Source organism: Lissotriton helveticus, chromosome 5_1 (assembly GCF_964261635.1).
Source record: "Lissotriton helveticus chromosome 5_1, aLisHel1.1, whole genome shotgun sequence".
Taxonomy (NCBI): domain Eukaryota; kingdom Metazoa; phylum Chordata; class Amphibia; order Caudata; family Salamandridae; genus Lissotriton; species Lissotriton helveticus.
In genome coordinates this window covers 1485583749-1485610057 of record NC_136065.1, presented here as the reverse complement: position 1 = coordinate 1485610057, position 26309 = coordinate 1485583749, and the positions used below count along the sequence as shown (strand labels likewise).

At 44.2% G+C, this 26309-nt stretch overlaps 1 protein-coding gene across 6 annotated transcripts in view; it reads right to left on the bottom strand.

Moving 5' to 3' along the window:
* The window catches only part of LOC144755505 (UPF0739 protein C1orf74 homolog), a 116527-nt gene extending 98130 nt beyond the window's left edge, over positions 1-18397 (bottom strand). For 2 of the 6 annotated variants that reach the window (XR_013594911.1, XM_078644492.1), the window contains exon 1: positions 11985-12058. The gene's annotated coding sequence lies outside the window, so the exon portion shown is untranslated. Of the gene's footprint in view, positions 1-9924; positions 10005-11984; positions 12066-18239 lie in introns of those variants that run through there. The other 4 variants (XM_078644491.1, XR_013594910.1, XM_078644490.1 and 1 more) reach the window with 4 other exon arrangements.
* Positions 18398-26309: the final 7912 nt, after the last annotated feature.

The window sequence follows — 26309 nt, the reverse complement described above, 5'->3', positions numbered from 1 at the left end:
TTGTGCTTTAGATTCGTTTGCACAAATTATTCTTGATACATTGGCCGATCTGACTGAATCCATCATAAACGTTATGACGATAGTTTTCTTCATTAAGGTATTTTTGCTACCTTGATGTTTACGCCTCTTACAATATTTAATCACTGCTTCTCTTTTTGATGTGGAATAAGATACTTTTTAGTACTAAGGCCACATTTAGGAAAATAAGCATGATATTTTGGTAGCGGTATCCTGTATAAATCGGCACTGCTATAAATTTAATAACAGTTCCGTACTTGGTCACTTTTCTCTTTGATTGGACCAAAATATGTTATTTATAATATGTGGGTACATGTCTATCGTTGTCTTCTCTAAGTCGCGGCTCCAGCTATAGATATACTAGATCTCCTTCTTTCTTAAATATAATTTTATTATGAAAGCAATGATGGTTAGGCAATGTCTCTATAACATAGCCATTCTGTCATTTAAATATATCCTTCCCCATTGTGATTACAATGGTTAGATGCCAACTCTGAAGTGTAGCTTTCTGAAATATATTAATTTAATAATTTTATGATAATTATGTATACTTAAATTGTGTCTTTTTAGGATTTAGAATATATCTGGTTGTTTGATCTCTTGGAACTTAGTTTTATCTATTGATATCAACTCTTAAATATTAAATTGAATTGGTAAGATAACTTGAACTTTATATTTGAAAGCACAATAATATGTGCAAAATCAAGACACATCTATTTAGGATCACGTACTTTATTTAATTAATTGCTTCATATTGCACAATTTTCTTTTGGATTAAGGGTGTTGGCTTTTCTATTCTAATCTTGTCTTCCCTTTGAGACTTCTGCTTTCCCCAAATTTAATCACATCCCCTCTGGTTACATTTGGAGTAGCACTATTGATTTGACTTTTTGGATACCCCTTTTCTCTCTTCGTTTTTCAATTTTCTTTGTTCTCTACAAGTTCCTTTGAAGTTGTATAAATATATCTCCCATGTTAATCTATCATGGTCTGTATCAATATGAATCTAAAGAGTATTAAATATTCTCTTGCTTGTTTTTAGCCCTGAGGAAGTCTTTGGCCGAAGCGCCAGACGAAACACGTGTTGGAAAAACTTGTTTGTTCTTTGTAATGCAGAAGAAATTCCCTAAGATTTGTACCCGGTGATTGGACCAAATTATGAGATGATACACCTAAAATATATGAATTTGAAACAATAAAGAAGAGACGGAAACCTCACAGTTCGGAAGGGAGTGTTATTGATATGGACATTCTTATTTATTAGCGTTGCTCAGGTTGATGAAATTGTGTTATAGCAAAACATAGCATAACAAAACACAACGCATAACAAAACATAGCAAAACACAACAAAACATAGCAAAACACAACAAAACATAGCATCGCTTAACAAAACACAACAAAACATAGCATAGCAAAACAAAACATATAATAGCATAGCAAAACATAGCATACCAAACACAACAAAACATAGCATAGCAAAACAAAACATAGCATAATAAAACACAATAAAACATAGCATAACAAAGCATAGCATAGCATAACAAAACACAGCATAGCATAACAAAACACAGCATAGCATAACAAAACACAGCATAGCATAACAATTCAAAGCATAGGATAGCAAAACATAGCATAGCATAACAAAACAAAACATAGGATAGCAAAAAAAACATAGCATAGCATACAGCATCACTCCGCACCACCACAGCATCACTCAGGGGCACCACAACTTCACTATGCGCTACCACAGCATAACTCGTTCGCCATCACAACATCACTCAGCGCCACCACAGCATCAATCTGTGCAACCATTCAACAACACTTGGTTCAAATATGTTCTCTCAATGTTTCAAGCTTTATTACAAATGTAACAAAAAGATGTTAATATTTCACTTCTGTTCTTGGATTTTCGTCACAATAAAATACACTGAACATAATCTTCACAAAAGTTATTTACAAAACTTTAAGCTATTGCCATTATAAATTACAATAACTTTTTTTTATTTTTTTTATTTGGTCCTCATTAGCCACCATGGTTTCAAATGCTGACAACAAAGGGGAAACGTAGAAAAAAAGTGATGTCAAGCTGCCTCAGTTTCAAGACTGGCAGGGATGAGAAGTTACGAGTGGTTCCGACTCCCAACAGCAATGACATATTCTACAGAAGTCAAACACCCAGCAGTCTAGGCGGCAGATAAAACCACAGTACCAATTACAACCATTGCTTGCCGAAATTCCAACGGAAGAGAAAAGGCATAGCAGGGAGATTGAGCCATAGTTGCATAATCATCGGACCAGGGGAAAAAAAAAGAAAAAAAACCCCGGGACTGTCAATGGGCCCAGTCGAGTAGATGCCAAAAAGCGCTCTTATCTTGATTTCCAGCCCTAGCAAGATCTAATTTCGAGACCTGCAGGGCTGAGGTACACCAATCCTCAAGAGAAGGAGGGGTAGAGTCCTTCCATCTTCTGCAGATTTCCCTTCTTGCCAGTAGGATGGAATAGAACAGAAGGTTCTTGGCTGGGCTCCGAGCATAGTCCAGGATTCAAAAGATTACGAGTGGGAGGTCTATTGTTACAGGAAAGCCCAGTGAGGCCGTAAGTTTTTTGCTTATTGAGTCCCAGAATGGAACTAAATGGGGACATTCAAAAAACATATGCACATCAGGGGCCGCATCTAAGCCGCACCGAGCACATGTCACTGGACCACCCGAGGAAATTTTTGAGAGTCTCTGTGGGGAATAGTAGGCCCTATGAATGGTAAAACGATGATTCCTTCGGAGCCAGGCCGTTTAACAATGTCCCACAAAACTTTGCAGGACATTGACCACAGATCTTGCACATTTTGGCCAGGCATCAAAAAACTCCACATTGACTCAGGTAGATGGAATTCACTGTCTATTTCTTCCTGAATTAGGTTATACCATAGGGAGATCTCCTTCTTGGCCGGGGGTTTATCTAACAGAAGTGATTCAAGTTGACAGCTCCCCCCTATGAGGAAACTGCTCCACCGAGCAGGTTGGGAGGCAGATGCTTGAGCCCAACTAGCTATCTGCATGTACTTAAATCTAGAAAAATTGGGCCCAACTTTGCTTATCAAATAATCCCAAGGGAGCAAGCACCCTTCCACAAACAAATCTCCCCAGACTTCTATTCCTGCCTCCCTTAACGGGACTGCTAGACTGTCTCCCAGCCAACCTGGACTCTCGGGAAGAACCCAAATCGGAGACCTGCTAGAGTAATACCCAGCTTTATTGATGACCTCAACCTGGCCCAAGTTCTTGCCATACCCTGCAACACCTTCAGTTTGACTTTTTTTTTTATTTAGGGTCACCAAACTTGAACAAGAAACCCGACTGCCCGACTCATTCCCCTTTCAATAAAGCCAAGAACATACTCCCAATCCCCTCATCTGTTGGCATCTTTAGTAACATTCGCGCATGGGATAATTGAAACGCCCATGCGTAAATTTGCAAATCTGGACCTGCCAATCCGCCTTTCTCCCTGCGACGCCCGAGTTTCTTCCAAGCGATCCTAGGGATTTGTTTACTCCAAATAAATGAAGTGATATCTCCCTGTAATTTAGCCAATAAAGATACATCAAACTAGAGAGGAATTGTATTAAATAAAAAAGAAATCTTTGGTAGAATAGTCATTTTTACCAAATTGACTCTACCTAACATAGATAAGGAGAGATGCAACCAGGATCGCATTAATTTTTTGCAATCTTTTGCAACGGCAGCAAAATTGGTGGTTACAATCTGATTGATATCCTTAACGATGCTAAGCCCTAGATATCTAAAATTTGTGCTGGGTTGCAGGTTTATTTCGCTTGCATCGTCATTCCACACCATTATTTCAGTCTTCGAGGCATTTACCTCGTATCCAGAAATTTCCCCAAACTCTAAAGCCAGCTTGATGGCTGCGGGAAACGCGGTGCGGATCTCAGATGAAAAAATCATGATATCGTCCGCATTTAGGGCCACCCTCCTTTCCCAATCTCTATAAATGAAAGGCTTGATATTGATGTCCTCTCAATCTTTGAGCAAAAGGTTCTATATAGAGATCGAATAGAAGAGGGGAAAGAGGGCAGCCCTGCGGCGTCCCCCTTGTGATCTTAAAAGGGTCTGATAAATCACCATTCACCAGCACACAAGCTGTGGGGCTCTGATATAAAAGACTAACAGCTCTACAAAAGCACTCGCCGATGTTGAACTTTGCCAAGGCCCCCGACAGGTACAACCAGTTGACCCTATCGAAGGACTTGGAGGCATCCAACATGAGGACAGCCAGGGGTGTGGAGTCCGTGGTTGCCATATCGATGGCCCCTATCAGGTCATACGTGAGCTCGTAAAGTTGACGACCCTTGACAAACCCCTTCTGGTTTGGGTGTATAATATCCGGCGCAACCAAACCTAGCCTCTTCGCTAAGATAGATGCAAAAATGTTGTAGTCCGCGTTCAATATTGAAATTGGCCCATATGACCCGAAATTAGAGGCCGACTTCCCGGGCTTTAAAATAAGCGTAATTGATGCGTTGTTCCAGGTTGTCGGCGGTAACGCACCATCCTGTAATATTTGATTGAATAGGATGGTAAGGAAAGGAGTTATTTCTTTCCCCAGAATTTTATAGATTTCAACTGGTAAGCCGTCGGGGCCAGCCGCCCTACCCCCCTTACTATCCTGGATTGCCGTCATAACCTCTTCCTCGGTAATAAGACTATCGAGAAAAATACGTTGAGCTGGGGAGAGCGTCGGTAGAGTAATTCCACACAGCCAACTCTCAATACTATCGGAGGTGATGTTTTTATCCTCCTGATATATAGATTGAAAGAACTCTCTAAATACTCTTCTGATGTCTACATCAGAAGAAAATGTACCAGCACTTGCGTGACAGACTCAATGTTGTTTCGGGCCTGATCAGTTTTAGACTTCCAGGCCAATAATTTACCAGCCCCTTCCCCATATTCGAAATGGGCTAATTTACTTGCTTCCCATTTCTGTAGGATTCGCTGGTTCAGGACAGAACCCAATTGCCCTTTTAGAGAAAGTAGTTTATTACGTAGCAACAATTGCGTGGATTCAGAGACATTGCTACTAGCATCAGTATCAGCTTGCGTTTTAATTAGGTCTGCTTCAATAGAAGCAACTTCCTGGTTATACTGCTTCCTCCGGAATGCAACCTTATTCGTGATTAGACCTCGCAGACAATACTTAAAGGCATCCCATACTACACTGGAAGGGGCCGACCCAATATTAACTTGCATATAGTTCTGGGCTTCAGTTTTAATATAGGAAACGTCCTCAGGTGACGAAAGTAAGGAGCGATCAAAAGACCAAGATCTGGGAGAGGTTTTGGTAACTCCAGTAAGATCCAAAATTACAGATGAGTGGTCTGAAAGATGTGAAGGGAAATAACAAACGCTCCTAACGGAGTCTACCAACTTGTGACTTATTAAAAAAAAGTCTATTCTTGATTGATGGCGATACTTGTGATTACGGAAGGAGACTCCTTGTTGTTGTCCTGACCTTACCCTCCAAATATGTACATACCCGTAACTGCTTCATACAGTTTAGTAAGAACGCTCTAGACTTCGAAAGAGCCTGCGGTCTATTGGTAGCGGTCTTATCTAATGAAGGGTCAAGTACTATATTGAAGTCCCCTGCAAAAAGTCGGCTCCAGAAATTACAAAAGTTGAGAAAATAGAGATTCAAGGACCGAGGGATCGTCTTGATTGGGCCCATAGTACCCAACAAACGTAATTTGGGCCCCTGCGATAACTACTACAGAGATGACCCACCTGCCACTTGGGTCAACCATCTGAGAGACTATTCTTGCTTTTGTTTTTTTAAAAAGAATAGGTCACCCCCCTAATATTCATTGATTGTGAGGTTGATATTGAGACATCTATCCCTCTATTTTTCTTGACCAAATTTAGTATATCGGCCTCGATTAGGTGTGTCTCCTGGAGTATAATGGCCTGCGCATCCGAATCTCGTAGATATTGTATGATCTTATTAGCTCTGGGTTTGGTGCACAGGCCATTAACATTCCAGGAGAGAATCTTGAGACTACTCATCAGAGATACCCATGCACTTACCACCAAACTTACTTTGGTTAAGAGAGGGAAGACATAATGTATAGCAGCCCTACCTGAAAGACTAACTCCTTTGTCGCTACTACGTTTCTATAAGAACTGAATGGAACCAATCGAAAAATGAGGAACATTTTACATTTTTTACCCAACCCCCTAACACCCGCGTACCCTAAGCTACCTCCCCCCTCCCATGAGAAACCCTTGATCTATCTAACAGGAACAGGTCCAGAAGATAGTACCCCTACCCGAGACCCTGCGCAGTGATTATATCTAAATATTAAGAGCTAGGTAAGAAAAGAGAGAAATACAAGCAATAGAGAATAACAAGTAGAGAATAACAGGGAGAGAAGTAAAGGAACTCACATTAATAATCTAGGCACATCATCTACTGTTTCCCTAATATGAAGGGGAAAACAAAGAAGATGTTTTACCTCCTTCCCTTTTTTTCCTTCCTCTACTCTGTCCTTTCTATCTATCTCCTTTTTTTCTTTAACTTTTTAACAGAAGCGCCCTCTAACCAATTTCATGAAGAACGAAAGAGAGCGAGGGATCGTTGTAAAGTTAATGGCCTGTGTCTGTTTATCTGGAAGGTCCCTTATCCTTCCCCAGGGTCAGCAGTAGCTCATCCGCCGCCTGAACTGTACGAATATTGAACATCTTATTGTTATACATTATTTTCAGCGCGGCGGGAAAGCCCAGCTGCACCGTTGCACCCAGCTTCCTAAACGCATCCATCCTCCTGCCCAGTTCCCACTGATTTTCCAAAGTGACCCTTGATAAGTCGGATCTTATCTGAAAATGTAATCCTTTCCCTGTCAAGGACTTTTGCTTTAGGGCTAAATTGAGAATGTGCTTCTTGAGTGAGTAAGTGTGGAAATTTACAAGGATCTTTCTCGGTTCAGTTCTTTGTGGGTTGTGCCTAAAAGGGTCTCTATGGATCAGTTGAATATCCGTGGCCAAATCCTCAACAGATTGATCCTGGCAAAGTGCTTGTTTTAAGAGGGAGATGACAAAAAGGTTGATATCTGAACCCTCACTACCCTCTGGCACATTGAGGATGCGGATATTGCTGCGTCTTGCGTTATTCTCCAACGTCTCCATCCTCTCCGCTAGTGCAAGGTCCTCCTTTTTAAGCTTTGTTATGTCTTCTTTTGCCTGGTCCAAGTGCAGGGATAGCGCAGACACTGTCTCTTCCAGAGCTTCTGTTCTAGAAGTTAAGCCATCAATCTTGTTATCTAAGGATTCACAATAGTTCCTGATCTCTCTCTGGTTAGAAGCAGATTAATCGAAGCCCTTTCTTATATCCGAAGATAAAGTAGCAAACATGAGTTGCAGGGAAGCCACTGTAATGCCTGTAGCGGTGATATTACTACACTCTAAAATAGTAATAGGGGAGATATTGGTGTCCCCTGGCTGTGAGCCCCCAGGTACCTCCTGTGCCCCTTGAGTCCGTTCCTGCTGACCTTTTGACTCTAATTCCACATCATCCCCAATAGGAATAGCAATAGCAATGGCACCCCCATCAATAATGCTGGATTCAGCAAGTATGGAGGATGGTAAGATAGGTATTGGGGGCATTAGGTCTATCTGTAAGTCCTGTAGGGCCGGCAGTATTTCAATATTATCTGCAGTGGAGGTAGAGAGTACCCCGCACCCTGCTACCGCAGAGGGATCTTTTAAAGCCACTTCCATGGAATGAACTAATAGGAGGGCCTGATGAAAACAAGACGAGAGAATCTAACTGCACAGGAGTATTAGGGTGATTTTTAAGACTTGATGTCGGAAGGAGGCGATCTTCAGTAAGATCTAAAATCTGTGGCACAACCTTGAAATATGAACGCAATGAAGGCGTAATCCTAGAGCCGGGATTAAGGACTGATTTAAGATTCTTAACCGCCTTGTTGCTTCTTTTTGCTCGTTTGGCTTTCACCTCTGTTGACAAATATGATGAGGTTTTTTCGGTTGTTAAACAGTTGACTGAGAGCGCAGTGCTATTTTGAGGGGCAACCCCAGGCTCAGGCTCAGGCTCAGGGTCCGAGTAGACAGGAACAGTAAGCCTGGCCGTAGCTGTATATAAAGTACCTTGCTTTAAAACACTCCTTCCCTCTTTCCTTTTATATGTTTGTCTGCCTTTGCGCCGAGACACCTGATTAGTTGTGTCTGTAGGCGTTAGTCTGGGTGAGGGTGATGGTAGTATTTCCAGAGAATCAGGGAGCAAGTTCACAATACCCCAACATGCCCCCTGAACAGCAACAGCCCCCTGCACAGCACCAGCCACACCAAGATATGCCACAGTCTGACCCCCCTTCGCCTTCCCCTTCACCTCTGCCGTTAGCGCAGCCTCCTCCGTTACTGCAGAAATACTCGAATTTTCACGATGCACCGGGGAGCCAGCACGGGAGTCCCTCCAAAGACTCCGAAGCCTCCTGCCTCGCCGGAGCTCCAGGGCGGCCAAGGACCACAGCCACAGACCTGACGGGGCTGATGGCGATGTCGAACGGCTGGAAGCTGCCGAACAAGACCTCAACGCCGCCCCGGGGTCGTAACACATGGAAATGGTAGACAGACGTCAGATGGCAGCCGCGAAAGTGAAATAAAATGAAATGCCGTCCGGCGGATAATCCTTCTCCTCGAAAATCAAACCGGAAAAATGACAACAAACAGATCATCCATAATTCCGGGCCCCTCGTCAAGGAGAAGGTATAGTTGCCAGCTCTTAATCCATTTCACACATGCTGCTCACAGGGGCTCGGACGGAGCACCGCGACAGCCTATCCTGCTGTCGCCATGTTTCTCCCCAAATTATAATTAATACTTAAATAAAAGTTAAATTACAATAACTTTTATTTAAGTATTAATTATTGAAAAAAAATTAAAAGCCATTTTTATTTGTAATATCAATACATGCAAGTCACGTAAATACAACACATATAGCATTACAAATGCTAAAGGTGTCACATTTGCGAAAGTTATAACTATTGGCATTGTAAATGACAAAGCTATTAATTTCACTATTTTCAAAAACAAAACATAAATAAAATATGTGTCATTTACAATACCAATAGCTCAAACTTTCCTAATGCGAGACCTATTGCATTGCAAATGCTTGTTTTTTTAATGCAACACATGAATGACTCTTATTTTTGCAGCAAATTTTCTTGTAGGTGTCTGGGTGAGGTCTGCTTGTGGGTGAATGTTTATAACGACCCAGGACAGCGTGCTCTGGAGTTCACCTGAAAGTGTGTTTCTCACAGGGCTGGTCAGTAGGATTACCATCTTGTCCTGGGTTTACCAGCTTGGCCAGTGTTTTTCTACAGCAGCCAGCAAAAAAAAAAAAAAAAGAGAGTGGCAACCCTACCTGTTAGTGATTTATGAAGGGGTTCAGATATGTGGTCATCAATCCAGGGCTTCTCTGCAATAATTGTCATGTGTGGCAATTACGTAGTGTGATTCTATGTGACAGTGTATGAAAGAGGTACATAGGTGTTGGAATCCAAAAAGGGTAAAAATTAAGTGTTTACATGTGCACAGGTGTGCTGTTTGGGGGTTGGGGTGGTGCAGCGAAGTACACATATAGAGTTAGGGTGACCAGATTTTGAAACTCTAAAACCGAGATTTTCAATATAGAGATGTAGAAACACAATTTTCCTTTGACCGAAGGGCATAAAATGACTCACATGACAGCGCTCACAGACAATGCTGCAGTAAGGGAATTAAATGCGACTTTTAAAACAACGTCATCTGTGTTCAAGAAGTTGCCTTTTGCTATAGGCTGCTAACATTTTCTGCACTGTGACACATGAAAACTTGCCTTGAAGAAATTAAACTTCCTTCTCAGGGGTCTCACTAATACTTGATCCTTTTAAACTAACAAAGAAGTTGGCACAGAAGCTGAAATATAAAAAGAACATCTTTATTAAACTCAAATGAGTGAGACTACGTCACACAGAAGCCTTAGCAACTGAATGAGGCAGTCAAAAGAGTACAGAACACTGGGGTCTTATATATGTGAGGGTTACAAACGCAGCATAAAAGTAAGGGGCAGTCCTAGCTCATGCAAGCATGCAAAATGCCTAATATGGACATGCAAGATCTGCCAAATATTAGCCAATAGGAAAACATTCAAAACAAGGCATCATGTAACCAGAACGTCCCCCTTGAGTCGTGTTTTTGCCAAACCCCATAAGTCAATCAATGACAGCACCTATAGGTCAATCAGTAATGGCAGGACATGTCTGTATGCTTCAAAAGAAAGGTTAAGAAATAGGAAAACACAGGGAGAGAATAGCGAAGGCCAAAAGATAAGATACGGCAAGAGAAGAATACTAAAGGCTAACAGATAGTTGATACAGGGATTAGGTAGTCCAGACAAGAATTAGTTAGGCCGGCTGGTGTCTTAGATTGGTTTCAAAACAAGGACGGAGGGGGTTTTCGACATGTTGCAGTCCAAAGGGCAGAGACACTTCGTTCATCGAGCAGCCTGTGTAAAGGCAACACAAAAATGGCGACGGAATACAAAATGGAGTTGAAACTGAATTACCTCAGCCTCCTTCTGATTTCAGTCAACCCCAAGATAACCAGGACAGGTGCTCTATTTAGTTAATTTTGCTGGGACAGGGGAAGAAAAACATGACCTGTGCCTTAAACGTAGGTCGGCTCCTCACCCCAGGGCACAGGTCCTAAAAAAGAAGTGGGGGGACGCTGACGTCCCGACAGGAAGTGACGTCATGAAAGGTGCCTTGCACCATCAGACTCATTGCCTCTCCTCGTTCACCACCCCTTAGATGCTATTGCATCAGAGAAGCCAGCTCGTGAGCAGCGTTCTGAATGAGCTCCGATCCCGCCCCAGAGAGGCCAAAGTGTGAATGTGTGGCTCCATTTGCTCCAGTTATCAAGCTCCCAGTAAAATAAGTGGGGGGGGACGCTGTCTACCCGCGTGGTACCCCGACTCAAGCCCTGCCTCACCCTAAAAGAAGTATGTACAGGAGCGTTAAAAGAGGATGCGGAAGAGGAAATAGATGACTTGTCATGTATACAGACGGAGGAATTCATAAAGAAGTGTGGAGAAAAAGGACCTACATTTGTAAAAGAGACTGCAAGGGAAGTGGCATAAAGGGGAGGCCCATCGAAGCCTACTGTGCCCGAAATTAGTAATGTTTAATTCAGAGTCTCAGATTTTCAGAATTGAGTTTCAATTTTAATTATTCACAACACATCTTCCTAGTTACTCATTTATCTGCTGCTGGTAACAAGCATACGGAAGTCAATGGATTGCTTTAGGTTAATGTCCGTTATTACTTGTTATGCTACGTCCGGTTACAAAAACAGAAGATTCACAAAGAGGCACCAAAAATACCGACTGAAGCATGCATGGTACGAGTAGCAAAGAAATTGCGTATAATGTTTTACCCCAGGCACTCTATTTATATGGATCACGGCCCTTGTTACTTAGTTAAGTTTCTTAGATCATGTTAATTTTTTAGATTCCCCCACGGCCCCCATTTTTCCCAATCCCACTAAAAGCCACGGGGCCAACATTTTCGTGACTAACTACAATATTCACAGCAACGTTTCACGAGGAGTGCGCTAGACTCCCGAAAAACTGTAGTCATAAACCACACGAATTTTATTGATTTATTTTGCAAATTTATTTTATAACGCTTCGAAGGCATTAGAGCGCTTTACAGCAGTGGCATGATACAAGGGTACGGCAAGTTACAGTTACAATAATTACAGATGAATCTCTACAAACATAGAGACTAACGAGGAAGTAGAGAAATAATATCGGCATATTGAAAATCCCTATAGTCCTAATTTCGTTGCCTGAAATAAAATAGCAGTTGATTATTCCCACATTTAGTGTTACCCTACCGTAGATGTCATCTTGCGCCCCCATGAGACATTTCTTCAAAACATCAGGTACATGCGGTCGTTCTGTAAATAACAATCTCGCACAATGAAATAAAAGAAGGACCATTTTGGAAAAGCTACACTGTGAACGCCGGAGCTATACTGTGAAATGTGATTATATGGAAGGGTGAAAGCCTTTTTAACGAATTTACCTGCTGCCGACCTGGAAGTTAAACAAAAGCATGTGATTGTCTAATGAATCTTTCATGGCCGCGATAAAAGAAAATGTATTGCTGTAAAACCGAACATCTAAAGTTGGTTTCTTCTCATTTAATTTATTTTCTGAAAATATGCATTTGAGGTTACTCAATGTGAATGTATATAAATCGCAACGATTCATTTTTTAATTTATCCCAAAGGAACAACTCAAATATGACCGTCAATTTTAATTGACTGTGCAGGGAGGTTAGAAAGGCTTCTTTTGTTTTTGTCCGTCGTCTGTGTTGTCTGTTTGGTAACGAAAACCACGTCGTTCACGTAAAGAAACTAGAGTGCGATCGTAGTAATTGACAACATGGCAACACTGCGACCCATGTTGCTTGGACGTAAGAAGTAGGTAGGAATCCTTCATTGTCACAGACAACTGGCTGAGTCGCAACATCTCTTCAAGTGCTGATACCAGCTGTACAACTGGAGGCTATTTATCCATGCATTAATTAGTCATACTATATTCTTTTTTTTTTATTTCAAATGATTTTATAAGGAAGAGAGTTTTATATACAGAGTACAGTGTACAGGAATGCATTAGAGGTAGCATGAGGGCAAACATGAGTCATACTATATTCTAAAAACCAATAGCCATAACCTTTGAAAAAGAACATCATACTGTTGGGCTTTAGGCTGCTGTGTTAGCTTCTAGTGTAGACTCTCCAGGACAGTGGTCTTCTAACTTTGTTATGACGACCCCCCCATGAGCAAAATGTTTGGGGGGTTAGCCCCACCCTCAAACATACGAAAAAGCAGATCGCGAAGGCTAACTAAATTTTATGGCAAGACCGGAGGCTCCTATTATGCCTTCTTATCTTGCATTTATTTTAACAGCAGCCAAGATAGGTGTAAAACTACAGTTCCCAGGGGCCCAGGGCAAACAACCTGGCCAATGGAAATGTAAGAAAAACAATATCACATAGGCAACGGCAACATAGTAACCAATAAAACATCACAACTGACTGCGCAGCTTCCTTTTTAGGTTTCGCCTCGCGATCCGCTGCTCAGCGGCGTTCGCGCAGGCGAAAAACTTTTGTTTACAAGTATGGGCTTTGTCCCGCCTCTATGTCCCATTGGCTAGCTCCATAAATGGAGGCTAGCCATTGGAACAGAGATGCGTCACTCATTCCCCGAGCAGATTTGTGGGCGTTCCCGCGATTTTTACTCATCCCGCCCATTTTCGTGCGTCATTGCGGTGGTGGGCGGATGTTATATATTTTTTTGGTCTCGGTATGTTTTGGTCTTTTTCGAAGTGTCCTTTGCAGGAGTGGGCTGCGCGATTGAAGTTGCCAGGAAGTACTTTGTATTTGCGATCAGGTAAGCAGCATTTTGTTTATAATTTTCTTTTCACTTTGTACGTCTACCCCGTCTCATGTCGTCTCCCTGTTTGTTTTACGTGTTTGCGTGTCTCCCGGTCCCGTGTGGTCGTATCCTGCCCCCTCCCGCTGTCCGTGTCTTTCAGGAGCTGCTTGTTCCTTCTGTTTCCTCTGAAGCGGCCCGTCGTCTACGGGGCTGAACTCCATGTTGGCGTTGGGCGCAGTCCTTGCCTCCTCCGGCTGGTGGTTACGGTCCTACACTTTCACTTGTTCCCTCTTTTGTGTCTCCCCCTTATATTTCTTCTGCCCTGGACGGTTACCCCCTTCCTGGTTTATCCCGGGCTTTCACTGGTGCCCCCTCCCCCCCCCCGGCTTCTCTCCCTGGCGAGTCCGGGCCTCCGCGATGGCAAGGAAGAGGGTGGGGGCAAAATGAGGGGAGGAAAATAGGACGAATACAGAGACGGAGCAGGGGGTTTACATTTAGAAGCGGCAGCTCTCCCGCTGCCCTGTCAGAGTTCCTGAGACAGCAAAAGAGCTGGAAGCAGCAGCTGTTGTGGCCCAACTTATTCCGAGGCCAAGAACGGCAGGACGAGGGCCGGGTGCCGGGTTACACTTACTGGAGCGCTAAAGAATCAAACAACAGCTGCAGGGCGGGCCGGGGACAGGCACCCGCATGGCTTTTTGTGAGCTGAATTTATGACGCCATATCACCGGGGCCACCCTTGCTAGCCCGGGTTAACTCCTTTCTTCTCTTTTAGTGTCGGTCTGTACTTTAACCTAGCAGAGTTTCTTGAACAGAACAAAGACTACATCTCCCAGAATGCATAGTTTGTAATAGAAACTGGCAGAAATGGAACCACGGCCTCGTTTAATGGTGGTGTTGCTACCTTTAGCATTGCAGCCTAAACCTGTTCCTCAACCTCTCTCCCTTTCGATCTTTCTCCACCCATCTCATTAACCCTCTCTTTCTCTCTTGTCAACGCTCTCCCTCTCTTCTTCAGTTCAGACCCTCCTGCTCTCTCTCTCGCTATCTTTTACCCTCTCTCGCCCGGCTCTGCGGGCTCTGCGTAGTTCTCTGAGCTCTTGTGTGTGAACTAGTTCTCGGGATGTTTGTTGCTCTCACAACGGCTCCCTCCCTCGGCTTGCATGACGCCCCACTCTCTCCTTTTCTCATTAGTCTTCTCTTTTTTAACTTTCCTCCTTCCCTCCTATCTCTCCCACCCCTGTAATTTTCATTTGCTTTCCTTCTATACACACGCATGTCCTCATCTTCCCAGACTTCCAAGCACTCTCTCTCGCACCCTTTTAACACCCCACGCCCCACAGGCTCCCTGCTGCTTTACATCTTCCTCACTCTGTAATGCTCTCGCGCGATATTCTTTTCAGTGCTACCTCTCTGGCCAGCACCCCCTCACTAATTCAAGTTCAAATGAACTTTATTGGCAGGACAAGTTCAATCAGTGTTCCACAGTAAATAGAAGACACTGTACAACCAACGGACGCGCTGCTCAAACGCACACTTCTTTTTTTTCAGATAGGATTGACACAAAGCCTTTCACGGAAACGGAAATACAGTAGACGTTCGTGCGATTGCGTTTCACGGCCAAATCGGTGACAAGAGGTGATATATCTGGCAGCTATTTCTGCTGGTCGTCTGCGTTTTCATTGCCCCTCCTGCGAGCACGCTGTCAAAAGTACTCTCAAGGTAATCACCCCTCTCTCTCTCGCTGGACTCTGTCATGGCACCACCCTTTCCTCTCTCATCTGATTTCCACAGTTACTCTTATCCATTTCTTTTTAGCCCCTTGTCTTCTCGCCCCTACCTTGATACTCAATCTCTCCCCAATGTTACTTATATCCAGTACCACTGAAATTATGCGGCAGAGGAAGGCCAAATAATGTGGCAGGGTTGACTAGATTATGCAACAAGAAAAGGCAAATTATGCGGCACATTTGTGATAGTATTATTTTGTCATTTTTACACTTATTCACATTGTCTGGACATAGGCTGCACCTCATTGCTAATAGTTTAATGCCTAAATATAGCAAGAAGCAACAGAAACGTGGCCAGACAACCTTTGCAAAGGCCCTTCCACTGCGCAGCAACACAGCGCTGTGTTTTTAGTAACCTTTGAGCCGCTTGAGCTAGTATTTTTTTCTTATAAAATTTGAAGATTATGCAGCGGTTGATGGATTAGGTGGCAAATGCGGCAAAACCATAATTCTGCGAAAAACAGCAGGCGCACAATCGCTTATAGCCTATCGTTAAAGTACTTTTAGTACTTCCCTGCAGCACAGAGGAGAGCAGTATATTTGGTCTGTATGAATTAAATTTAAACTTGTGCATGCTCCCACGTGCAATGGACCTGCCCAGTGCTGGGAAGTATGGGAAACCAGCCGGATCTCAGTTCCAACCGCTGTCTCTGGGATCACGTTGACCCAGGGAAAAATGCTGAATTTGCAAGAGATTAAGCTATTGACATTGTAAATGACAATGCCGTTTATTTATCTGTTTTCAAAACCAACACATAAATAAAAAGTTTGTCATTTACAATGCCAATAGCTCAAACTTTTGCAAAGGAGAAACCGTTGCATTGTAAATGCTTGTTTCTTGCTGCTCGCAGTCAGATAAGTGACTCATCTTTTGCTCCCAGTTTAATGTTTATTTACTGTTTATTGTAATGTTTTATTGACGACGTATTTGCTTTGTTTGCCCGCTTTGCCGCACGTCTATTGCAGTGCCCCTTCTCTGCTGTACTATTCAGCGTATTGTCGCGCTCTTCCGCCCCCACCCCCCGTGGGCTTTACCGCGGTGGTTGCGGCCGCTTTCAGTCTCCCGTCTGCCGTGCTCACCGTTTCACATTTGTTTGGTCAGCGTCGAGCGCAGCTTTCTCTGGCAGTTTGGTGGAGTTTTTCTTTCACGCTCCGGTTGCAGCAGCGCTGAGGCGCTTTGGAAATAGAGCCATTTTCACTGCCAGTTCTTCGCCGCTTTCTCGGAGCCCAGTGACACTCCTGTTATTCGGACACGCCCCCAGGGGTATTCTTTCCCTCTCCACTCCTCCTCCTGCCTCTGTGGTTAACCCTTTCCTTCCTCCTGTCTGTATTGAATGTATAATGGAGATAGATAGCTCTCCAGATTCAAGGAATGTTAATGAAGAGGGCGAAGCTTTCAAAAAGGATTTAAATAAGTTTATTAACACTTCAGTAGAAAATGCTGTAGAGGTGACAATGAGACGCATGTCCAAGGGCATGGAAAACTCCATGTTGAGCATCTTGTCCAAGGCTCTGCCCAGTCCGCAGGGGATAGCAGACACAAAAAGGTGGGTTTCTCTGCTGCGTTGCTCGCAAAAAAGTCTGCGTCAAGGCTGGTTAGCGAGGTTTCCTCGCAGTTGAATGAGGACCAAGTGCCTCCCAGGCCTCCTGCTCAGGAGGGGTTTTTAGGTACCGAGGGCAAGCGCAAAATGAAAATGAAGCACGCACAGCACTACAAAAATTGGTAATTACTTCTATTTTGGACACGGACGATGACATGCAAGACGCAGATGATCTATTTGACCTTTTTGATGTCTATGACCCTCCTTCTCCCCCATTCAAAAAATCCAAATCTGATTCTTTTGACTTTGCACCTGTGTTTGATGCGGACGGAGTTCCTATGTTTGATCCAGCTTTAATCCGGCACACCCAAATTCTACCGAATGGTTTCCCTCTTCTCACGTAGGGGAGTACATTTCGGCCAGGTTGAGACCAGTGCTTAATTTGTAAAATATGAAGTGCAGGTGCTCAAATGTTTGTCCGAGGCCACACCCACTTCATCCACTGGCTCCGCCCATGTACTATATTAGCTCCACTCACATCGTCAACTGGCACTGCTAAACATCAGATGTAATATAAGGTGTGTCAGGGCACTAGTTTGCTCATACACACATTGCATAGATACAATCATATGTCTGTAAATAAGTATATAGGGAATGTTACATCAGACAGGACTACAAGGCATAGTAGTCACATGTCATCCATGATTGCATTGTAGGCAATATAGTTTAAGAGTTCCAAGTCTGGAAAAGCACAAATTCAGAATTTATAACATAACAGCATTGTTAGGGGTTCTCTCCAATAAGAATTGATTTCTGCCCAAATGAACCCTTTTTGCAAGATTAGGTTAATGAAAGATTGGGCAAAAAACATATAGCTCTAATATTTAACTTGCAGTTTGCATGCAGCTCTTTGATGACAGACTAGTTAATAGCTTGATGTTCTATGTTAGGATTTTAACTTACAAACTGCAAGTAACAAAAGGATCTCTCTGACAGAAGCAGTAACACACTGACCTACTTTACTTGATTACATGCACTTTTTGATAGGCATGATAAACGTTCTTTGCAGCAGGTATATTAACCATCTGTACTACCTTACAACAAGCAGTCACAACTTCCCCTAGACAAAACTCCTGTGACTGTCTCTCTCCAGGAAGACGATTAATCACCAGTTATCTTGACATTTTAATTTATGCCTGAATATTACTGGAGGCTAGGAAGGAACTCGGCAGCAGGTGCTTTTAAAACAAGAATATACTGGCTGTGCTGGGGGTTAACCCTCTGATTACCTTTGGGACTTGGCCCACCCTGCCCAGTCACAAGTCCAAGCCCCACCAAGGTTGCAGAGTTAGAATTTACGAAGTATAATGGTGACTCACTGGATCCTACTCAGCCTGCTGCCACCTTCACTGTCATCTCAGTCTGTGTTTTGTCTGATGAGGATTCCGACGGGCATTCCTGTCCCGTGCCTAGTTCTGTATTGACAGGGAAAGCCTCTCCATTCAACCGGACTCTGGCCCATGGTTTAAAGTTAAGTACTGCAATGTGTCTGCAGATGAGAGAGCCAAAGTTCATACATTCCAGGAAGTGAAACATAAATTTCTTTTGTACTGAGTCGAGTGCTTTTTCGCAGTCTAATGGGACCATGGGTCTGTGTTCAGTTGCTGAGTTGGCCAGTGATAGTATATTATTCAGGCATAGTATGCATTGGCAAATAATGCATCCAGGCATGAGACCATTTTGATCTGTATGAACCAGAATCATCATTATCCACCATCCTGTTCACAAGCACCTTTGCTAAGATTGTGGTCTTAATATTAAGTATAGAAATGGGCTGCAAGGAGTCCCATCTGTCTGGTGGTTTTGTGGTTTCTGTATCACCAATATAGTGGCTCCAAGGAGATCAGGGGGAGGTCCCTAGTCTTCAGGGCGTCATTGAACGTGGAAAGAGGCGGGGGAGGGCAACCGCAATGTGTGCTGTTTTACAGATTGAGTGGGAAGCCATTGGGCCAGGTGTTTTCCTAGTCAGGAGCAAGTGAATCACTTTTAGAATTTGAGCGAAGAGCTCTCTTTATCACAAGCTTAGTCAGAGGGCATCTGCTGGTAGCCACGTTTTCAGCCAGGCTGCAGGCAGAGCTGAAGGTCACAGAGTTGGATCCCTCTCTCCTTTCTGGCAAATTAATAAAGCGTAGGTGGTTTGGCATGAGCGGCCCTACACATCCTCCATTCTGCACTCCGGCTGGCTCACTTTGGCATATAGTCCGGCAATGTTGGCCGTCAGTGTCTGGACTGTATCTTTGGTGGAGGAAATGCACTGTTCGGTCTCTGTGACCTATATGGCACTCCTCCGCACATTACCACAGCAGCCCCACCTCCAGCTCCCCCACATCCTCATTTGGATTTTCATAGTGGCTTTCATGTCCGGTTTTGCCTGTAAAATTTAGTCAGGGGTGTCTTGGGGCTCTGTTATCGTCTCCAAGGAGTGCGAGTCTCCAGGTGACTTCGAGGCAACTGTAGCACATTTGTCCAGGGTGGTCTGCTGTTTGTGTCTTCCCTGAGGCATCCCGTTTGTTGGGGTGGACCGTGGAGGCCCGGAGGGAAGATTCCACCGCTACGATGTGGCAAGAGCAATGGTGCAGTGTCTGTTGAATTACATGCACCGTTCATTTGCCAAACGTCTCGGCCCCTACGAGTTGGGGCCCCCAGTGTAGAAGAGGTAATGGATGCGCCGCAGGAGGCAGTGGCAGCCAGCCTCCACTTCACCATACAGGAGGGACGAAAGAGAGGGCACCCATTCCCAATGCAGTCACCTCGTAGAGCTCCGCAACTGCCCTTCCACGATCCTGACAGTAGTGCAAGTGCCCGGAGGTCTGCGCCTTGAATGTATGCCGATGTGTAACATTGGCGTGTCCCGGGGGGAGGGGGACCAGCCCTCCTGGAACTTCAATAACACCGCTCCTCCTTCGCAGGCCGCACAAACGCCCCCGGTATGCTGAGTGCAGGAGAGGTCCTAGCAGTCTACCGCACTCCCTTGGACGACGGGGGGGGGGGAGGTTATTCAGGCAGGCCTGACTGTCCCCCCCACCCCCCTGTGCGTCCCCGGAGAGGAGTGGGGGATCCAAAATTATGGCTGCCCACACTAGTGGCATGATTGCTGGGGCCTCTGAGGCTCGGACTACGTTCACGTGATCAGCACCATGCGCCAGATAAAGCAGAATTTTTTTTAGTACTCACTGTGATTACTGCTGGTGGGTCTGCCTTATTAGGCGGCCTGCTGGCTGCTGCAGGTTAAAAATGCCCGCCTCCACGTTGTGCTAACTGCTGTGCTGGTTACTCGTGCAGTGGAGGTTGTGTGTGCCGGTGTGTGGTCAACCGTCCCTGAAATGAAAAAAAGTTACGCACGGCACGCTGCCCCAGCCCTCTACCCCTATAGTAGAGCCAAATACAGCCCAATATTAGGCCAGCCCACCAGCAACAATGAAAGCAAATTGTTTTGTAATCGCTACATGGAGAGATGGCATTATTATTGGGCTCGCTCTCTACGCACTGAGCAACACTCTTCTTCACCTTGGGACTCTGGAGACTGAAGAGAGAGAGTGAAGTGAACAACATTGTAAGGCAATTATATTTAATGTACTCTTTGACACCGAACGTGCAGACTGCGGTGCAGTCGTCATGTTGATGAAAGTTGGCAGTGTAGACCCGGCCCTGATAAAAAGGTGCCAGTGCTAAGCACCGGAAAGCACCGGCACAAATTAAGCACTGGTTGAGACTGCCTTTGGAATCCTCGGTCAGAGCTCGTCTTAAGTCTGAATGCCCCAAACAATCTTTACCGGACAAGGTTACCTCGGTGCCCACTATAGATCAGCCCTTACTGACCTTCTTTTCTAAATTTGGTAAAGACCCTCGCAAGGGGGTGGACAAAGCCTGGCCCACTTGCCAGGATAAACTTCTCGATGTTGTAGGCCCCTTGGCACGGATTTTCGACATGGCTGAGTCTGCTCGCTTAAACGGTTCGGACCTGTCTGCGGAGAATGTCTCCATGTGAGTTCAGCGAGCCTTTTGTTTACTTGGAAATGCAAATGCGACCATTACTCACGAACGCCGTAAAGGCCTTTTGATCAAATTGGATCCAAAATTAGCCAATTTAGCTCCTCAAGACCCCGGCAACAAAGCAAATGGTCTCCTTTTTGGCGACACTTTGGTTAAGGACCTGAGCAGATTTGTGTCCACCTGTGCTTCCTTGGACAAAGCACAACAGTCCATAAAAACGTCTTTCCCTCCCGGTTTTTTGTATGGGCCGGCAGAGGTAGGGGTCACTCTTCCGGCCGTTCCTACAGTAACCAAGGCTCCAGAGGTTCCTTTAACAACTCTTCACAGGAATTCAAGCCCCAGTTCTATCCACAGCGGGGTAGAGACTTACGCGGTAGAGGACAGAAGAATTACAGCAACAACAATTACTCCAACCAACAAGGTAGGTCTTGCTCCTCCTCCCTGTGTAGGGAGACGTTTAAAATTGTTTCTTTCAAAGTGGCAGACTGTCAGCGCAGATCCTTGGGTTCTAAATACCGTACAAGGCTATCTTATAGAGCTTTATTCGCCGCCTTTTCAAACCGTTGTTGTATAGCGTTTTAGGACCCTAGTGTAATTTTCCCGATTCATGCCCTTATATAGGTATAGAATATCGTATCCTTACATAGGCATAGAAATCATAACCATATTAAGACATAGTTCAAGTAGTCCTAATATGGCTTGGCTACTTCCACTAGTTACGAAACTCTACAATGATTTCTTGGAAAAACTCGCCTTCAGCAGTCAGAGCCTTCCCCCTGCATGAATAATAATTTATCCAAGAAATCATGGAGTTTTCAGAGAATTAAGTCTAATGACGTTATTATGTCCAATCTTACGTCAAACTCGCCACATTCAAGGTATAAATATGCCTACACTTGTCCAAACAAACACACGGTGGTTTGGAGCAGTTAGACTATCTACTTGCCCGACGCGCCCTGCTGCAGCAAATGCCGAAGGAAGCCGACCCTCCAGCTGAAGCACTGAGAGATGCTGTACTTTCTCCAGCCGAGAAATCCAGCTCCAGTGTTTCCAGGCTACCCTTGCGGGTTGCTGGGAAACAGAGTCCTGAGAGAGAGATACAAGACCTCTTTCATTCTAAACCAAGGTACGGAGCTGATTAGACCCTAAGAGAATTCTTGGACTAGATTCTTGGCAAAGAATACTAAAAATAGGCTACACCTTACTTACTTCTTCCCTTGTACTAGACCTAGATTAGGTACACCGGGGTAGGCGTATTTTAGAAACACCAGTTGAGTACTTTTAGTCATTATTTATCACTGTATGTATTTCATGCATTTTAGGTATTTTATGGCTTAGAAACCATATCATGCTTTTACAATTTTTTTTATAATACTCTTCGTACTGTACGCTTTGTACTTTACCACAAGTATTACGATTGCAGCAGTTCATTTCTTATGCTTGACAAAGAAGACTGTTCAATAAAAACCTTTTATTGAAAACGCCCTATCTCTCTATTTCTCTGCACCTCTGGTGAAACGAAGCATGCACGAGTGACTGAGTGAAATAACTATCTATTGTTTCCGCGACTCTAGAGATATATTTCCTATTCTTGGGAAACAAAGTTGTCATGTTTTAAGCAGTTGTTAGAAACTAATCCCTTCTTGTTCATTCGAGAAAGTTTCTAGTGACCTCTGAGCTAGCTGGCACACACACAATTAAAAGACTAGTATATTCGGTAGAGACCTAGTCAACTTCAGTCCTACGTCTGAACTACAGGATATACTATTCCAATGCGCAGAGCCTATTGGGAATATATGAACTATACTACACCGTCTTTCCATCTGCTCTGGTTTTCTCAAATGAGATGTCTCTTCTAATCTCTTCAGAAATCCAGTCCGTCCTTCTCAAGCAAGCTATCCAGGTCGCTCCTTTCGATCCTTCCGGGTTCCTAAATTCAATTTTTATTGAACAGAAAAAGAACAAAAAATTGCGAGCAGTAATCAACTTAAAATGGTTCAATCAGTTTTTGGTGTAACGTAACTTCAAAATGGAGACCATTCTTCACTTACGGGACACCCTACGTCGGAACGAGTAAATGGTCCGCCTGGACCTTCAGGACGCTTATCTCACGGTTCCCATTCACCCTTCCCATTCCAAGTTTCTCCAGTTCCAGTGGTCCGGCGTGACCTATCGCTTCACCTCTCTCCCTTTCGGTCTTTCCTCCGCTTCCTGGTGCTTTACAAAGCTATTACATCCAGTGGTTGCGTTTCTGAGATCCCTCGGGATCAGACTCATTATTTACCTGGACGATATTTTGATCAAGAACACAGACAAACAGCTCCTTCTGTCAGACCTTCATTCCACTCAGTCCCTCCTCTTAGATCTGGGCTTCCTCCTCAACGTAGAGAAGTCGATGCTTATCTCTTCTCAGACCATTGAGTTTTTGGGCTTCGTGGTAGATTCCGCCTCAGCCTCTCTTCTCCTGCCACAATCAAAAGTTGCTACGATCAAGGCGGAAAGTTCCAAGGTCCTGCGGACTCCTCTCCCATACCTGAGATCTCTGGCCAGAATAGTAGGCTTGCTTTCTGAGTCCATTCCGGCCATCTTTCTGGGCCCTCTACATTATCGGGCTATTCAATGCCTAAAAACTCAGAAATCTTCGTCAAGGCTTGGCCTATACCGACTTTATCGAGTTGGACCTTGAATCTCGTGCAGAGCTCCAATGGTGGATCAACCATTTAGATGCATGGAACGGGCGAACTATTTTCGCCTCGGCCCCAGTTCTTGTATTAGAATCCGATGCCAGCCTGTCGGGTTGGGGCGCCCGCTGTGGTTCAATCTCGACTGGATGTACATGGTCTCTCGAGGAGTCAAAATTACACATCAATTGTTTAGAGGTGCTTGCAGGCTACTTTGCAATCCAAAGCCTTTCAAAAACAGGGTTTGCTGTTCTATCCTTCTTCGAATAGACAATGTGTCTGCGGTCCGTTACATCAACCGTCTTGGCAGCACCAAGTCCAAACCCCTAGCGGAGTTGGCAAAGAGCCTTTGGGAATTTTGTCCTACCAATCAACTGTCCTTAACAGCAAAATATCTTCCGGGGGATCTCAACTCCGTGGCAGATTGGCACTCTCGTTTCCTACGAGATTCCAGCGACTGGAGGCTTCTTCCATCCGTCTTCCTATCAATTTCTCAAAAATGGGGCTCTTTCTTCATAGATCTCTTTGCCTCCTGTCTCAACGCTCAGTTACCACAATTTTCAGTTGGCATCCAGATCCCACAGCCTTGGCTACGGGTGCGTTCCTTCAGGATTGGTCTCTCCACCTCAGCTATGCTTTCCCTCCTTTCCTCGTGATCAGCAGAGTCCTTTCCCATGTTCGTCGCCAGTCGACCTCTCTAGTTCTATAGTCCCGTTTTGGCAATCTCAAATTTGGTGCCCATACCTGTTGGAGATGTCAGTGGATTATCCAGTTCTCCTCCCGGCCTGAGATGACTTACTTCTGAACCTGCAGGGTTTACAACACAATCTCATTCTAGACAAGTTGCTATTGCTGTCTGCCTGGAAAGTTTCCGGCCTCTCCCTGCTGACTTCATCACTTCACAAGAGGCTTCTCTCTTTATCAGCAAAGCCTGGGCCCCAGGGACCTCTAAAGCCTACAAATCCGCCTGTTCTCTTCAGGAAAGCTGGTGTCTGGAAAGGTATATCGATCCCATTTCAGCCCCTCTGAATTTTGTGGTCAATTTCCTAGCTGCAGGAGCTAGCGCAGGTAAGTCCTATTGTACTGTCAACCTATATAGGTCCGCCATTTCTCTAAACCATTCGCCTATCGACGGCAAGCCCGTAGGTGCTCATCCTCTAATCTGTCGTCTTCTCAAAGGGGTTTGCTGTTCCAAACCTCCGTTGGCTAAGTATACCAAGTTATGGGATGTTTCTGTGGTTCTCAAACTGTTTCCTGGCTGGCCAGATAATGCTGCACTCTCTCTGAAAATGTTATCTGCTAAACTCTCCATGCTTTTGTGCCTTGTTTCCATCAAACGTGTTTCTGATGTAAAAGCTTTGGATGTTTCTTCTCACCAATTTTCTTCCACAGGAGTTGTATTTCAGATTCATAGAAGAACTAAGACTAATCTGAATTCAGTGTTTTACCCTTATTTCCCCTCTCATCCCAAATTATGCGTTTGCCAATGTTTAAAAGTGTATGAACAAAGGACTGCTAATCTCAGAAAGCCCTCTCACTCTCAACTCCTCATTTCCTTCGGTAAACATCACCTCCCTGTCTCTTCTGCTACCCTTGCTCGCTGGGTGCGTTGGGTTATGTCCCTTGCTGGTATTGACATCTCCATTTTCGGAGCTCATTCCACTAGGGGAGCCATGGCTTCTAAGGCCTTTTGGGCAGGCTCCCGTCTCGAGGACATTCTGAGATCGGCAGACTGGACTAATGACAGTATTTTTCGCATGTTTTACTGCAAACCTGTTGATTATGTGGCTTCTTTAGTGATTTACATGCTTTGAACAAGCATAATAGGAGTCTCCGGTCTGGCCATAAAATGTAGATTTTCCTAGTTGTTATGACGGAAAGTCTTAATTTTATTAAAGACACGGAGGCGAGTATTATCCCACCACTACACTACTAACCTGTGTTCTCCCTCCCTTCAGAAACTCCGGCCTTACCACCTGCATCGTCGTAAGTGTCCTGCTCTTCTGCGGATATGGTTTTCTCCCCATCAACTCTCATCTCCATCCAGATCGGAGCCTCCTTCGCCGCCTCCTGCTATTCGTGTTTTGTGGATTAATGTGGCTCAAGAAGTTTGCTCCTGGACTTTGACTTTTTCTATCATACTAGCTATTGTTCCTTTGTTTCATGATTTTATCTGAGCTGCTCGTCAGTGAAACGAAGAAGCTGCGCAGTCAGTTGTAACGTTTTATTGTTGCCATTGGCTATTTGATATTGTTTTTCTTACATTCCCATTGGCCAGGTTGTTTGCCCTGGGCCCCTGGGAACTGTAGTTTTACACTTATCTTGGCTACTGTTAAAATAAATGCAAGATAAGAAGGCATAATACTTGCCTCTGTGTCTTTAATAAAATTAAGACTTTCCGTCATAACAACTGGGAAAATCTACATTGTTGGTACATTGGGCATTATACTGGCATACATGCCAATAGACACGATTCAGGCAGGCGACTTCCGATTTTTTTATATCAAATGTTGCCTTATTTTGGTTGTCTCCTGCCTGAAATTGCCTCTGCTTCCGATAAAAGGCAATGAGGGAATATGGTCTCCGGGCTATTTTTTTTTAAATTCCCATTTAGCTCTTCTAAAATGTTAGCATGAAAGCACTGAAAAAAATCCCCATCCATGTCCTATTATTAAACCCTCAGGATAGGATTTTGTAAATACAGATCTCTTTGCA